This window comes from Haliotis asinina, chromosome 1 (assembly GCF_037392515.1).
Source record: "Haliotis asinina isolate JCU_RB_2024 chromosome 1, JCU_Hal_asi_v2, whole genome shotgun sequence".
Classification (NCBI taxonomy): domain Eukaryota; kingdom Metazoa; phylum Mollusca; class Gastropoda; order Lepetellida; family Haliotidae; genus Haliotis; species Haliotis asinina.
This window is the reverse complement of record NC_090280.1, coordinates 99,948,330-99,961,802: the sequence shown is the minus strand read 5'-3', so window position 1 is coordinate 99,961,802 and position 13,473 is coordinate 99,948,330. Positions and strand designations below refer to the sequence as shown.

Here is a 13,473-nt window from a genome sequence, read left to right as displayed (position 1 = left end):
CGGCTAATAATATACATTTCACAAATTTGATATAATTGCAATATTGAATTTATCCGCCAGTCCTTGGTGTATATACTAATGTACAGGATCATAGAAACACTCCTGAAGTGACAAGTGACTGGCGAATGTGAATAATATTATATATATTGTCTTTTAAAGTATCATCACAGAGTTATAGTTATCACTATCAAAATCATGTTAAATTAATGAATATTCATTGAGCACAGAACCCACCCAATCATGGATGTTCAATGTAGTATTGTGCAGTGGATTTTTATTTTAGGTCCTAAGGGAGTCAGTTCCTGTATTCCCATCCTACCGGGTACCCACAGACTGCTGATGAAGTTTAATATGTCAAACAAGGTTGCACCCACGCATGCTGTATGTACCTTTCATCACTAAGAACAGAGTATGGAGAATGATGCTTCATTGTAGCCGTGGTATAATAATCTGGGAAACTAATGTTGAAGTGCGTCCACATGAATGAAATGAAATGAATGAACTTGGTGGTGACAACGGGTCACTAAGGGCATTTAAGGCCTTCACAAGTATCAGAACACAGGCTGAATCAAAGGCAAACATCCTTCAAAGGAATCCTCCCATTCCTTGCTTCATTTCCATACCGATGAAATGAACTGTGTTTGGACTTTAGAGCTAGACATCCCGCCAAACATCAGAAGACGACCCAGGAAGACCAGAGAGACCCAGAGTTGTATCTGACCAAGAGATGGCCAATGGGGATGTCACAGTGTATTGACTCTTCATCCAAACAGTCTAAATAGCGCCTACTAGTACGTCGTTCTGGTTTTAGTTCTAATTGTATCGTGTTTGACTGAGGATACTGGAGAAATGGTTAGGGCAGAGTAAACATGATAATGGTAGGCAGTTTGTCGATACCATGGAGATGAAGGAGGACGCCCCTGAAAGGCTTTACAGCATCAGTACCAGGTCTCACTCATATAGTGAAGTGAAGTAACAACTCCGGGAATTTTGAAGTGTCTCACAGCTACACATGGATTTAGTCGTGTTCTGGTAGCCTGAAGTTTAACATTCAGATCTTAGGATAGTGAGACCCGAGTTGCACTGGATCGTAGAGTTGAAGAATGAAGTAATGTAACACGCCGAGTCTAAGCTCTTGTTGTCACCATCACTGAACAGTACAAATATTTGTGTTGTTCACATTCTGTATTTAACCAATATGACTGCGAATAGTGTTCATGGTGTAGGTAAGGGTATTGATAAATGCAGAGCGCTGTGTTCATGCTGTTGGGTGTTTATCATTATAGCTGTCATTAGACATCACAAATAAAGAAAGCGGTCTAGCTGAAATAATGAATTTAGAGCCTTTCCATACAAATCAACAAAAACTGTTCGCGAATGATTTTAATACCGGAATATATAACCTAGTTTTTATAATAGGTAAACGTTTACGTACAAAGTGAGACAACGATAGTGTGATACGCTGTGATATTGTGAGGCTGTTGTCGCTTAGTATAGTATGATAGACTTTGGTATGGAGGTAAATAATGTGAACCTTCACAGACTGTGGTGAGTAAGGTATGATATTACATACTGTGGTGGTTGTAGATGGGTGGCAGTGGTACAGTGGTAGTTTAAAAAGACTGTTATAATTGTGGAGTTCTCTTGTCCACAAATAATATATTTATCCCATCTCAATAGGTCAAGTAGTAATTAATGATTTAACAAAACTAGTTTATGTCATTTCCAAAATCCTTTCTACCAACAGATTGCTAATGTGACGTTAAGAATTATATAAACCCCCTCCCCCCTCCCATCAACAGGCTTCACTAAGAAACCTGGCAACGTGTTCCTTTAATAAGTCGGGTTTTTTCAATAAATAAACTCCTAATGTTTGTGTAAAGTATACGTTTTCAACTTCAAATGAAGCATCGCGTACATTTTCAGATGACTAAGTTAGCGAAGATGTAGTGATGAAGAGCGTCGGGGAAGCTGAGCTACCAGGGGATCAATGATAGAGAGGAGAACGCTGCATAGTTACATGGGTGCCCATCAACTTCAGGAGTCCATGTTCACTTTGTCGGCTACATCGCACTCACGAACTTCCCAGGACAAACTAGGAAAGACTCATGCGCGCCAGCTTGACACAATTGGAAGTTTCTATCGTGAAATATCTTAACATAAACAGGAATTTCGTACATAATGCAAATATATGATGTATGGTTTCAATTAAAACTTGCTGGAGCGCGACTGTCGGGTTGACAGAGTGACGGGAATACACCCAGTTTACTACAGTTCGCGACAGTAGACGTATATGTCAGATGGGCCCATTGATCATTAACTGACAGCAACGAGCAATGTTACAACCCTGGATATATTCATGCATTTTCCCCTCCCCTCATATAGTCTACATATGAAGCAAAATAGGACGACCTGTACCCAAGCAACGAACCGTTGACAACTGTTCAAATAGGACTCCTTCAACCTCAAACACAAAATAAGAGGTATAAATGTTTCCGCATTAAATAAACTTTTTATCCTACCTGCTGATCCGGTATGTCAAATACTATACGGGTGTTCTCCGATTGCGATTGCCACAGCGTAGGTCAGTGTATCCTTCCGACCACTGGTCACTTTGGTCAATTGGAACATCACACGATTCGGTAAAACTCGTTACTTTCCGTGTTCAGGTGATTTCTGTGCATGTGTGCAGTCGCAGGTGTATAGAGCTGTACGAGTAGATCTCTCGCAATCAACACCACACAGGACGCTGGGCGCATTGGAATAGGCTCCCCTGCACTGCCTCCGTATTTCCACAAACTCTCATTTATACTGGGCCGTATTGACTTGCGTCGAGGTAGACGCAGCCATTGGGGCGGCGGGTAGCAGCTGATCCGCGCAAAGCAGCGTTAATAGTCAATCATTTCAACTAGCTTTCTACTGCAACACAAAATCTTTAAAGACGTGGGCTCGTAACAATGCATGTCGTAAATACAGGAAATATCATAACATTATTTTACACGGAGGGAAATTTGTTTTCTGTTTGTAAATATTAACTTCATTATATCCCCTGCAGGGTATGTTCCTGGATTAATACAATTTAAGTCACAATGCCGGTTTTAATATCACTATCAGAAACTAAATGCCATCCGTAATAAACATTTATGATCGGTGGCACTACATGCTATTCCGTACTGTTGAGCATTAGTCAGCAGGGATGCTTTAACTCTACTATGCATCTACATATGAGAGCATAACAGACTTGGGTTTGAACGGTAGTTCAGTTCTATCACGGCGTGTCACCTGGAAACTCCAATTAGAGGAATCACTGGGTTTCAAAACGTATTTTAAATGGTACAAATGTGGCATTTGTCAATGTGTAGAAGCACTATCATTGCGTACATTCAGGTGAAGAGAACTTTTTACAGTAAATGATATTCGAGCACCTTGCAGGAAATATCAACCACAAACCATGTTCTTGCGCCGCTATTCGCAATGTTTCAACAACATAATGGCGCCGAACACCCGGAATGGTCTTCACTCACAGTTGTGAGTGAGTATGTTTAGTTTTACGCCGCTTTTAGGAACGTTGCAGTAATATCACGACGGGAGACACCAGGAAAGGGCTTCACACATATTACCCATGTGGGAAATCGAACCCGAGTCTTCGGGCGAACGCTTTAACCACTGAGCTTCCCCATCGAGCCTAAATGAAATAGAGGATATCAACGCTATAAACAGCTTCAGTACTGTTGAATTAGAAGATATCACCATTATGAATAGCTTCAACGTTCAGTGAAATAGACCATATCAATACTATGAACAACTGCAGATGCAAATGATACGAACCATATGAACATTGCCAATAACTGCAACATTGAATGAAATGGGAGATATCGACACTGCATTCCATTACATGAATAGGAGACAGAAACTACAGAAACAGCATGAATAACTTCAACATTAAATGAAATAGAAAATAGATTCCAACACTAGAAATAGTGCAGCATTAAATGAAATAGAACAGGAAGAATAAATGCCACGTAAAGTGGACTGGTAGATTATGTCTGTTAATCAGACCGGTACATATTGTCACAGCGTGAGCGGTCCCGCAAACCGTAACTGAGAGTCAGTACCACGTTAATATTCCGTACGTTTTGACAGACCTGCAGTAGAAATCAAAGAGCATGTGCACCAAAATACGCTCTTGGCGAGGCATTGGCCCACAACTGGAACACACATACTTGTGTTGACCAGCCTCGAACCTCGATGCTCATTTCCCCGTGATTTTATCGATTTGCATCAGACATTTTCATTTCATCATTTCAAGATCATTATACGAGCATATAAAGAGCTAGAGTTTCCCTATTTCACTTAACAAAGAATGTGAAGTACTTATCCAGTTCCTATTTCTTTCATTGATTTACTCATTATGAAACGCTCAGACAATGGAGCATTTCGTAAAATTCCAGATGTGGCTGAGTAGAATTTCTACATCTGTAAACACACTAAGATGTGTGTTAAAGAGTGTACCCCAAGAGTAACACTGTAATTACTGTAGCGTGCGTGTATGTATGTATGTATGTATGTATGTATGTATGTATGTATGTATGTATGTATGTATGTATGTATGTATGTATGTATGTATGTATGTATGTATGTATGTATGTATGTATATGTGTGTGTGTGTGTGTGTATGCATGTATGCGCACGCGCGTGTGTGTGTCTGTGTGTATGCACCACGGAAAGTCTGTTTCAGTCAAAGGAGCACAACGAAGCAGAGCAATATAAGTTTAAACATGTACTGCTGAATTCTTTGAGTGGAATTCTAGAAGTTGAGTGGAAGAATATTAAGGACTTTATTACGGCTATGCAACTTCTATATTCTGTATAGGCGACGTTTCGACATAGATTCGAATGTCGTTGTGAAGCACGTATATGTTATCCACCTCTCCTACTGTATAAACAACTCATTTCACCGAATCCCTTATTTTTTGTCCAAACATCTCATGTATATATCACACCGAAAAAATTACTTCTCATGTACCACTTGTCTGACATCGACGTTAGAATCTATGTCGAAACGTTACCTAAACAGAATATAGAAGCTGTATATCCATACAAATAGTCCCCATTCTTCATATCCTAATGAAGGTGTACTTCAAATGGAGAAACCATCGATCGTGTCTTTTGAAGTCACAGATACGATCTTCACCATTCCAGGATATCTCACATATGAAGAGAGTCCACGGAATTAAACACTGAGTCTGACTCATTAATTACACACACCGTACGTAAGGAGCAAATTTGTTTTACACTCGATGTATGATCAAAATGGTGTCTAAACAAGAAAACTCGTTTTATTTTATAACAGTAGAAACGGAGCCACGTATATACCATGCAGTTGTGATATATTGTGTGTTCCGCCATATTGATATAGACGTAGACACCAAAGAAAATATCATTCCATAACATTACAGAGTTTTATTGATATGCTTGTCGATATTAGTGAGTGAGGATGGCTTTAAACTGCTTTGTGTCGATGTAGAGATACTAATGTCGGGATTATAACTGATCTACAGAGCAAAGCTCACTCACCCACTCCCTCAACAGCAATCACTGCAGCCATTTAGCTGATTGACTTTCGTCATAGGGGAAGCTGCGCCTGTGATGGCCTTTAACATGAACCTCTCAGTAGGCAAACAGAACACCCAAAGGAGATGGATTCTTTGAACAATGTAGCTCATTGTATGCATTGTCTCATTTAAGCGAATTAACAATTTATGCATGTGTCTGCAGTGTTGTTACCTGGAACAGTTAATGCTTCCTCGATCTTCCCTGTACACGTCAGAGACGCAGTGATATGTGACTGTTAGTCTGTATCTGAGTAAATGTGTACAGTCAACTAAAACGACCTGTCCACACACATATAACTACACAACGACTGCTACACAAAGAGCTGTGATTAGGACCAGGTGTCAATAGATAATTAAGAATGGGTACTGTTTTACCTCCCGTTTAGTCATTTTCAGTCAACAATTCAGACATTACACGCATACGAACAGTTTAGTCACAAGGCAAGTCCACTTATAGTCGTAAACTAATCATGTAATCAAGACAATGGGTGCTTCCAGAAACTTCCATTTTACAAAATAAACTCTTCAAAAGAGAAACGCAAAAGGAAAGTTTTGAGAAAAACTGAGAGCAAGTTTATTCCGAGTAGTTCTGTATGACCTCTGTAGGAAGAGCATCCAAAGTCTGGAAAGGTGAAGTCCACGATCACTACATGTAGGTGACGTTTAACGTCACTCAACGTCAATAACGAGCATGCCCCTCCCCACGTGAGCATCGATACGTGCTCGGCATCTCCTGCCCATGGAAGCAATGAGATTACCTATTACGAATCACAATCTGTCGAATGGCAAAGCTGCTGCAAGCTGAGATAGAGTCTGCGGTTGAGGTTGACGCCATGGCAGACGTCGGTCCAAGTCGTCCTAGAGATGTTCAATGGGGTTTAAATTTGGTGATTTGGAGGGCCAGGAAGGAACGTTGATGTTGTGGTTTCTCAAGAAGGCAGAGGTGACTACGGACGTTGTCCAGCTGAGAAAGGCCGTTGGCATTTGCCATGATGGGTTGCTTATAGGTTCTAAGAATCTCGTATCTTTGAGAAGTAAGATTCCCTTGAATATGAACAACGTCCTTTCTGGAATTGCAGGCGATAGCAGCCTATACATCATGACACTATCTCTTCCAAATCTGTCAACTGCCTGCAAACAGTTTGCGGAGCATAAAACATGCGGAGCATAAAACATGATTCATCGCTGAAGCAACTTGCCCCCATCGTAGATGAGGCCATACCCGATGTGTCCGAGTCCACAGCAGGTGCTTGACGATATTTGCTTGGTGAGAATGACGTCTGTCGCCGGACGTCGAGATCGGATTCCTGCTTCTCGTAGACGGTTGCGTACGGTCGGATCGAAAATCCTACGCAGCCATGGTATGTTCGAGGCAGCCGACGTCGTAGTGACGGTCCTATCCCTATCTTGTGGTGGCGTGGCCAAACGAGGTCAGGCGGATCTAGGACGAACACAAGTTCATCCGTGTTGGTGGTGACGATTCTATAGCCTTGTGATGGTGCTTGGGTGGACATCCAAAGCTCTGGCAACATCTGATCGAGTTTCACCTGCTTCCATGTTCCCAATGGTGTTCTTTCGTTGCGCTTCATTCAGTTTTAGATAGATTTTGCTTATGTTGCAGGTGCAGAACATAAAGATCTCTAAAACAATTTTACAGAAAAGGAAGGCGTTTAGGTGAAACATTCGATGTTTTCATTTTTTTTCAAATTTTCAGAGTGCACTACTTCTATTGTCATTTTTTCGACAGTCAGTCCCTCAACACGTGTAAAATCACGTACTATGAGCTTGTAACGTTATTCTTGTATTTCTCTTTAAAATAAAAAAGATATCCCTTTGCGTTTCTTTCTTTTGAAGACTTTAATTTAACGACGCACTTCACAAATGTACACACCTCTCATAACAGTCAGTAAAGATTGAGGACATCCCTCTATTCACTGTAAGTGACGTCATACGCCTAAGAAGTGAAAGTATGCTGTGCCATTGGTAGTTCTTGCCACAAACACATGCAAAGAAAGGTTATTTATTCACGGGAAAAAACACGAGGACATACGCTAGGCAAAACAAAGAATTGCGTCAAACATTTAGACAGTCACTGATTCAACACACTTTAAAGTTTTCTAACCATATCTAGCATGGAACGTTTCGAAAGTGCTACTGAGGCCTTCAAGCCTTCAAGAATTTGTTCTAATATTCTTTCAAATTTGTGTGCAGATGTATTAAATGAGGACCATGCATTATATTGCTGCAAAGCATGTGCAGATATGATGCATATGAACAGATACGTTTTAGTGTCAAACTTTGTTAAGAATTCTTCAAGTTTTACCGAGTTTCATCATATATTGAACCTATGACAATAACATTTTCAACGTTATGAGTTTGTTTAACAATACATCAGTTCATATGCAAACACTACCTTTCAAACAGTATGTAATATTCTGCAAAATATGGCTCGGAACAGTTGACTGAAGTAAGTGGCTACGTTTATACTTGTCTAAACCTTTGATGAATGGTATTGATTTGCACTACATTCCTGATTGAACAATGATAGAATATAGTAACTAGCACCATATTGCTCCTGCTGCTTAGTGATGTAATAAAGTACCTGAAACTATATTTTGCCAGATTCTCTGAACTTTATATTAATGAGTTGTATTGTACACTTCCCAGTTCCATCTGGTTGCAATAAATTGAATATCACTCTGCTCTTGATGCCGTGCATTGATATTTATTGATATCTATCTATGTCTATATATATTATATTATATATATATTATACATGCAACTGACATTGTCCAATTCTGCATGATGTGACCGACAGAGCATAGTGCTTTAATGACGCTTATAAACGCATTTAACGTATGTTGCTACATGTCTCATTATAACTGGAATAATGTGGCGTTAGGCAATAAAAAAGCAAACAAATCATACATTAAACAAAAAAAATCCATTTTCAATGTGTTACATTTCCCTAATCCGCAAAGCGTTCTATTTGCATAAAACCCCACGTTTTAATTTTCTAATTTGTCATTTTTCTACAAAGTGAAATTATCAACGATTTTAGTCCTACACTTCGTGGAGAGAACCTTGGACAGCACAAAACATGCTTATACTGGCACTATCACAGAACTGAGGGTTCAGTCGGCATGTAACAGTCTCACAATGTTGTTTGTCCACAATGCTCTTCATTATTAGGATGCCATTGAGATGACAGTAAGTATCTCTGTGGGGTCGAATCGCAACTTCCTGATCCCTCCCCTTGTCCGCCAATAAACATACCCCTCGTGATAGCCTTCTGTCTGGCACGAAGCACCCCTTCCATTCCCTCTTCAGTTCTTCCACAGCCATAGGCTTCATGCCAGACAGGAGACCAACGAGGAAAACTGCACATGTAAAAACAGCCCTATACACCACTCCTCATTCACCTAGGTAAATATTAGCAAACCCGGATACCACAGTGACGTACAAGGAGTCACGAGTTGATACAGTCTTGGAATTGTTCTCATATAGAGCTACATCGTGATACATTCTGCCAAAGAGCAAAAATGTGAGCTGTTTTCTGTGTTGAAAAAATAGATATCAGACAGTCGTGTCTTGGCGTGAGTTATACAAGACATATTGACCTATTGATGGGAGCCGCCAAGGCAATAATGGACAAAGCTGTTACACGGTGAGGGGTCAGTCGGTCCCGTTTTGCTATACCCATATTGTATATTATCAGTAGCTGTCTGTTTGAAGCTGAGCTGAAATCGAAAGAGAGTGCAGCGGGATCTTGGAATGTGAATACAGACCTTTGATGTTCCCTTGGATATCAAAAGCCGTTCGTCATGAAGTGGCATTGCATTGAAATATAGATACTCCAGTTTATCTCTTGCTTGTGGAAAGCGCCACGAAGGAGATTCTACCATATCAAATGAAATGTGATTTTTTTCCCATTATGACTATCCAGGTCATACCCCCACCAGACATATCTACAAATATTACGATGCGTGATATGCATGAGTGACTACGCGTGTGTATGATATTCAATCATGTGTGATTGGAAGTCCCGGTCGAAATGCCTTGCATCTCATGATTCTGTCGTCAGTTGTCGAGTCCCTGGTATTTCAGCAGATCCTGCTGAAGCATGTGAGACTGACCACACTGTCACCTTAAGGTGACACAGACGTACAAGCAATACGTATCAGTGTTGTGACACTACTCAGTGTATACAGATAGCATTACTATGTCAGTGTTGTGGCACTACTCAGTGAATACAAATAATATTAAAATTCAGTATTGTGGTACTACACGGTGTATTTAGGTACTATTAACAATCCACATCAACATCAAGTTTCATCGTTGACATTCAAGCCATGTCTTCTCGAAAAGCATTTTACAGGAAGCATTTTAACAGAAATTAGACATGGTAGACACGAATTGAATGACGCCTCTAATTTAATATCATGCCACTTCGATGAAACCACCCAATATAACGTATTCCATAGGTGTTGATGAATACTCACAAAACATCTACTGCCGTCTCACAGAGTTTCCTGCTTTTCCGTTTTTCATACACTTAGCATCTTGAGTACGCATCAGTCTCAAAACGTTCTTCTCGCCATGTCCCTTTTTCTTCCTTTATGGTCAAAGAACAAGATTTGTAAACAGTGAAGACTGGGTATTACTTTTGCATTGGTGTTTTAGATAGGTAATAACAATTGCAAGTTCTCAGACGTTATGCTTTATTGCACTTTCCACTCATCAACATCAGTCTGATTTAATCTGTTCTTCGACACTCTCCTTCAAAAACGGCAGTTTCTCTTCAAATGATGAATATGGTCTCCGGATACCGGCTGTGTAAAGCCGGATTCTATAAAACCCACGGCCCTGTGACTACACCGATCCTTAATATACACATATGTGTCCTATTTGTCTGACTTATTGAATCACTGTACAGCTATCTACGAGGCAATCAAAATAACAACACATTTTAAGCCGCTCTGATTGTGCCGACAGTTTAACCTAAACAGGACAAAGCCTCAGTTCCACTTTATCCTGTCCTACAATGAGATCTTGGTTTTCCTGAAGCCATTAACTAAACGTTTCTTAGCCGCAGGTGATAATTTCCATATCCCACCTGATGAGATACGATTGTGACACTGTTGGTTGAATGTATTCAAGTGATGTAGGTCACACAGCGCTGGCGTTTCTCAACATCAAAAGCCTTCTTTTTAATCAAGGTCAGAAGATATATATGCTCTCTCGGCTAAATGCATAGACGCGGAATAAACTGTACAAAAACCTTAAAACCCATTACCCTATAGTGGTATATATTCCCTACAGCACGTCAATCAGGGAATATATCTCTATTCAGATTATGGGCTGTTGATGCACGTTGTTGTGATTTATGTCTACACCTGTATGATACTTTTCTGTTATTGTAAACGAAGACAGACAAACTACACAGACAGTGTTAGACCTCGGAGTCAGAGTGGTTAACACTCCATAAAATCTTCGATCACGGTGTTTTGTTTTGTTTTGTTTTGTTTTGTTTTGTTTTGTTTTGTTTTGTTTTGTTATTTGTTTGAATATGGTTTCATTCCGCTTTTGGCAATATTCCAGTAATATCACCAGAACATCAGAAATGGGCCACACACACTGTACCCATGTGGGTATTCGAACCTGAGTTTCAGCGTGACGAGCAAACGCTTTAACCTCTAAGCTATTCCACCACCCCTAATCACAATGAGTTTATCTTGATAAGATTTTGCTGTTCTTAGCGTGCAAGTCATCTTTGCCTCTGAGTTGTATGGTCTTTATTGAAACTCGTGTCTAAAACAGATAATCAAAATTTTATTAAGTCAATTCTTTCATAATGAGTCACAGCTTTCTTAACACACGTTACTTCTAATATTCATTGATTTGAACTCCACCGAAGAAGGATTAAAATTTCATTTTTAAATCGATATGTACATTCCGAAATAATCAGTACAATGGGTATGTTTGCAGGTCTGCGTTGAACCAAACAGACTAAAGGCTTTAAATAAAGATAAAATCATTAAAAGCTTGCATCGTTATTTATCTGACTCAAATTTGCAGTTGAGTCAAAGACACCATTCCATATTCATAAAAGCCATAAAGAACTATCAGTAAGGTCAGCGAGTGCATTATTTGTAGAAGGTATTTCAGATGTTGTTCATCGGGCTCGGCACATACTGTGTTCTTCTGACGCAAGATCAATGCTCCTGGGTGAAGTTCTGTGTTACACCGCCTTTAAGGTGTACTGAGCTCTTACATAATACTGAGGTTTATACCAACCATTGCCACACAGACGGTGTTCCTACTTACTTGTTGATGATTAATCCGTTGTAGTGCGATCTTCAGATGAAAGTTGTTCAAGCTCCACACAGCGATGTTTGTTAAAGGTAGGGTCAGGGCAGTGATGTAACATGCTCTGCAGAGATTACGAACCCCAAGAACAATGTTCACTTAGGTCTGAAGAGGTACACATGTACAAGTTTCGAAATTTGCACACGGCATCATTTACGTTTGATGTTCGATTAGTGATTACTGAAACAATATCGTAACGTAATTGGAAATTAAACAAAGACTGTCACATCAAAAAAGTAACATCTTGTGACATAATCAGAGAAGGCGTTTACTCATTTCAGTATTCAATCCAGTGATCTAAATTTCGCCATTTATTCCGCTATAATAGCCACATTTGTATCTACACCTGTTGTAATTAACCATCTACCGTTTGTCACTATGGGCCATTCAGAAAGACTATAATCATACATTGGTCATGAGGTCAATATCTGTTTTTATGGACCCGCAAAAAACTATATTTCTTTTCACGGGTCCATAAACAGTTTTGAACTAATTCACCAATCTGTAATTGTTTTATTATGTAATTATTGACAAAAAGCTTCTAAAACCCAAACATGTCCTTTTAAGACGAAAGAAAAGTAATTTTATTTACACTACAAACCAATAACGTGGTGTCAACAATACTGTGACACGCAAACAAAAGAATGGCGTCATTACTTGACAGCAAAAACAGCTACTAATGCATAAGATAAACAACTTTAATTTAAATGTATATGATGCACTCACTGCACGGTCTGTGACAGGTATAACAGCTCATAAGATCTCTGACTGAGTATGGCTAACCAAACTCGACCTGATAATAAGTACAAGGATTTATATTCAAACATGAGAAATTACCTTCTTTAGAATAGTTTCAGAATTCTATAGTAGATATTGCCGCAGATAGGAACTACCAAGAGGTATGAAATTCACGTCATGGCACAAATGATCGTATTTCAAAGATATTGGGATTTTCCGGGCATATGATCCTATAGTGAGTGCGCATGTCAAGAGTTTACAGTTTACCGGGTTCAGTGTGAACCTTGATACGTCCAATGTTTTGTTCCACGATAGAAATGTGATATTTTGCAACGTACACATGACCTCTGAACTTTCACATTATTAACGCCCTATATAACGACGTCTAATGTCAAGATGTTCTTCACAAGTATTTTAATATATCAATAGTTAAACTAAAGTTCACATAACATTTCCAACTGGCAGTCAGTTAAAACATAATTTGCGAACTAAACTGCATTTTTAGCGTGCATCTTCAGGAATCTAACAATTAAAAAAATCAAAAAAATCAAGTCACTATAATTACTTTGGGGAACATCTTCTAAGACACAGAACACACATTGTGTAACTCCTTAATTTGTATAAGTGATTTATGACGTGCGCAACCTGTCTAATAGTTGGCGGCACGTAACATTTGTCGTAACTCTCTCCCAACTTTAGACGCCATACACTAGGACTGTATGTCACACATGTTTACATACTGATTTACTGA

The 13,473-nt window shown here is 39.4% G+C and overlaps 1 protein-coding gene across 1 annotated transcript in view; it reads right to left on the bottom strand.

Moving 5' to 3' along the window:
* LOC137285021 (TWiK family of potassium channels protein 7-like) overlaps positions 1–2,780 on the bottom strand; it is a 52,068-nt gene extending 49,288 nt beyond the window's left edge. Inside the window, exon 1 of the mRNA XM_067817190.1 lies at positions 2,523–2,780. The gene's annotated coding sequence lies outside the window, so the exon portion shown is untranslated. The remainder of the gene's footprint in view (positions 1–2,522) is intronic.
* Positions 2,781–13,473: the final 10,693 nt, after the last annotated feature.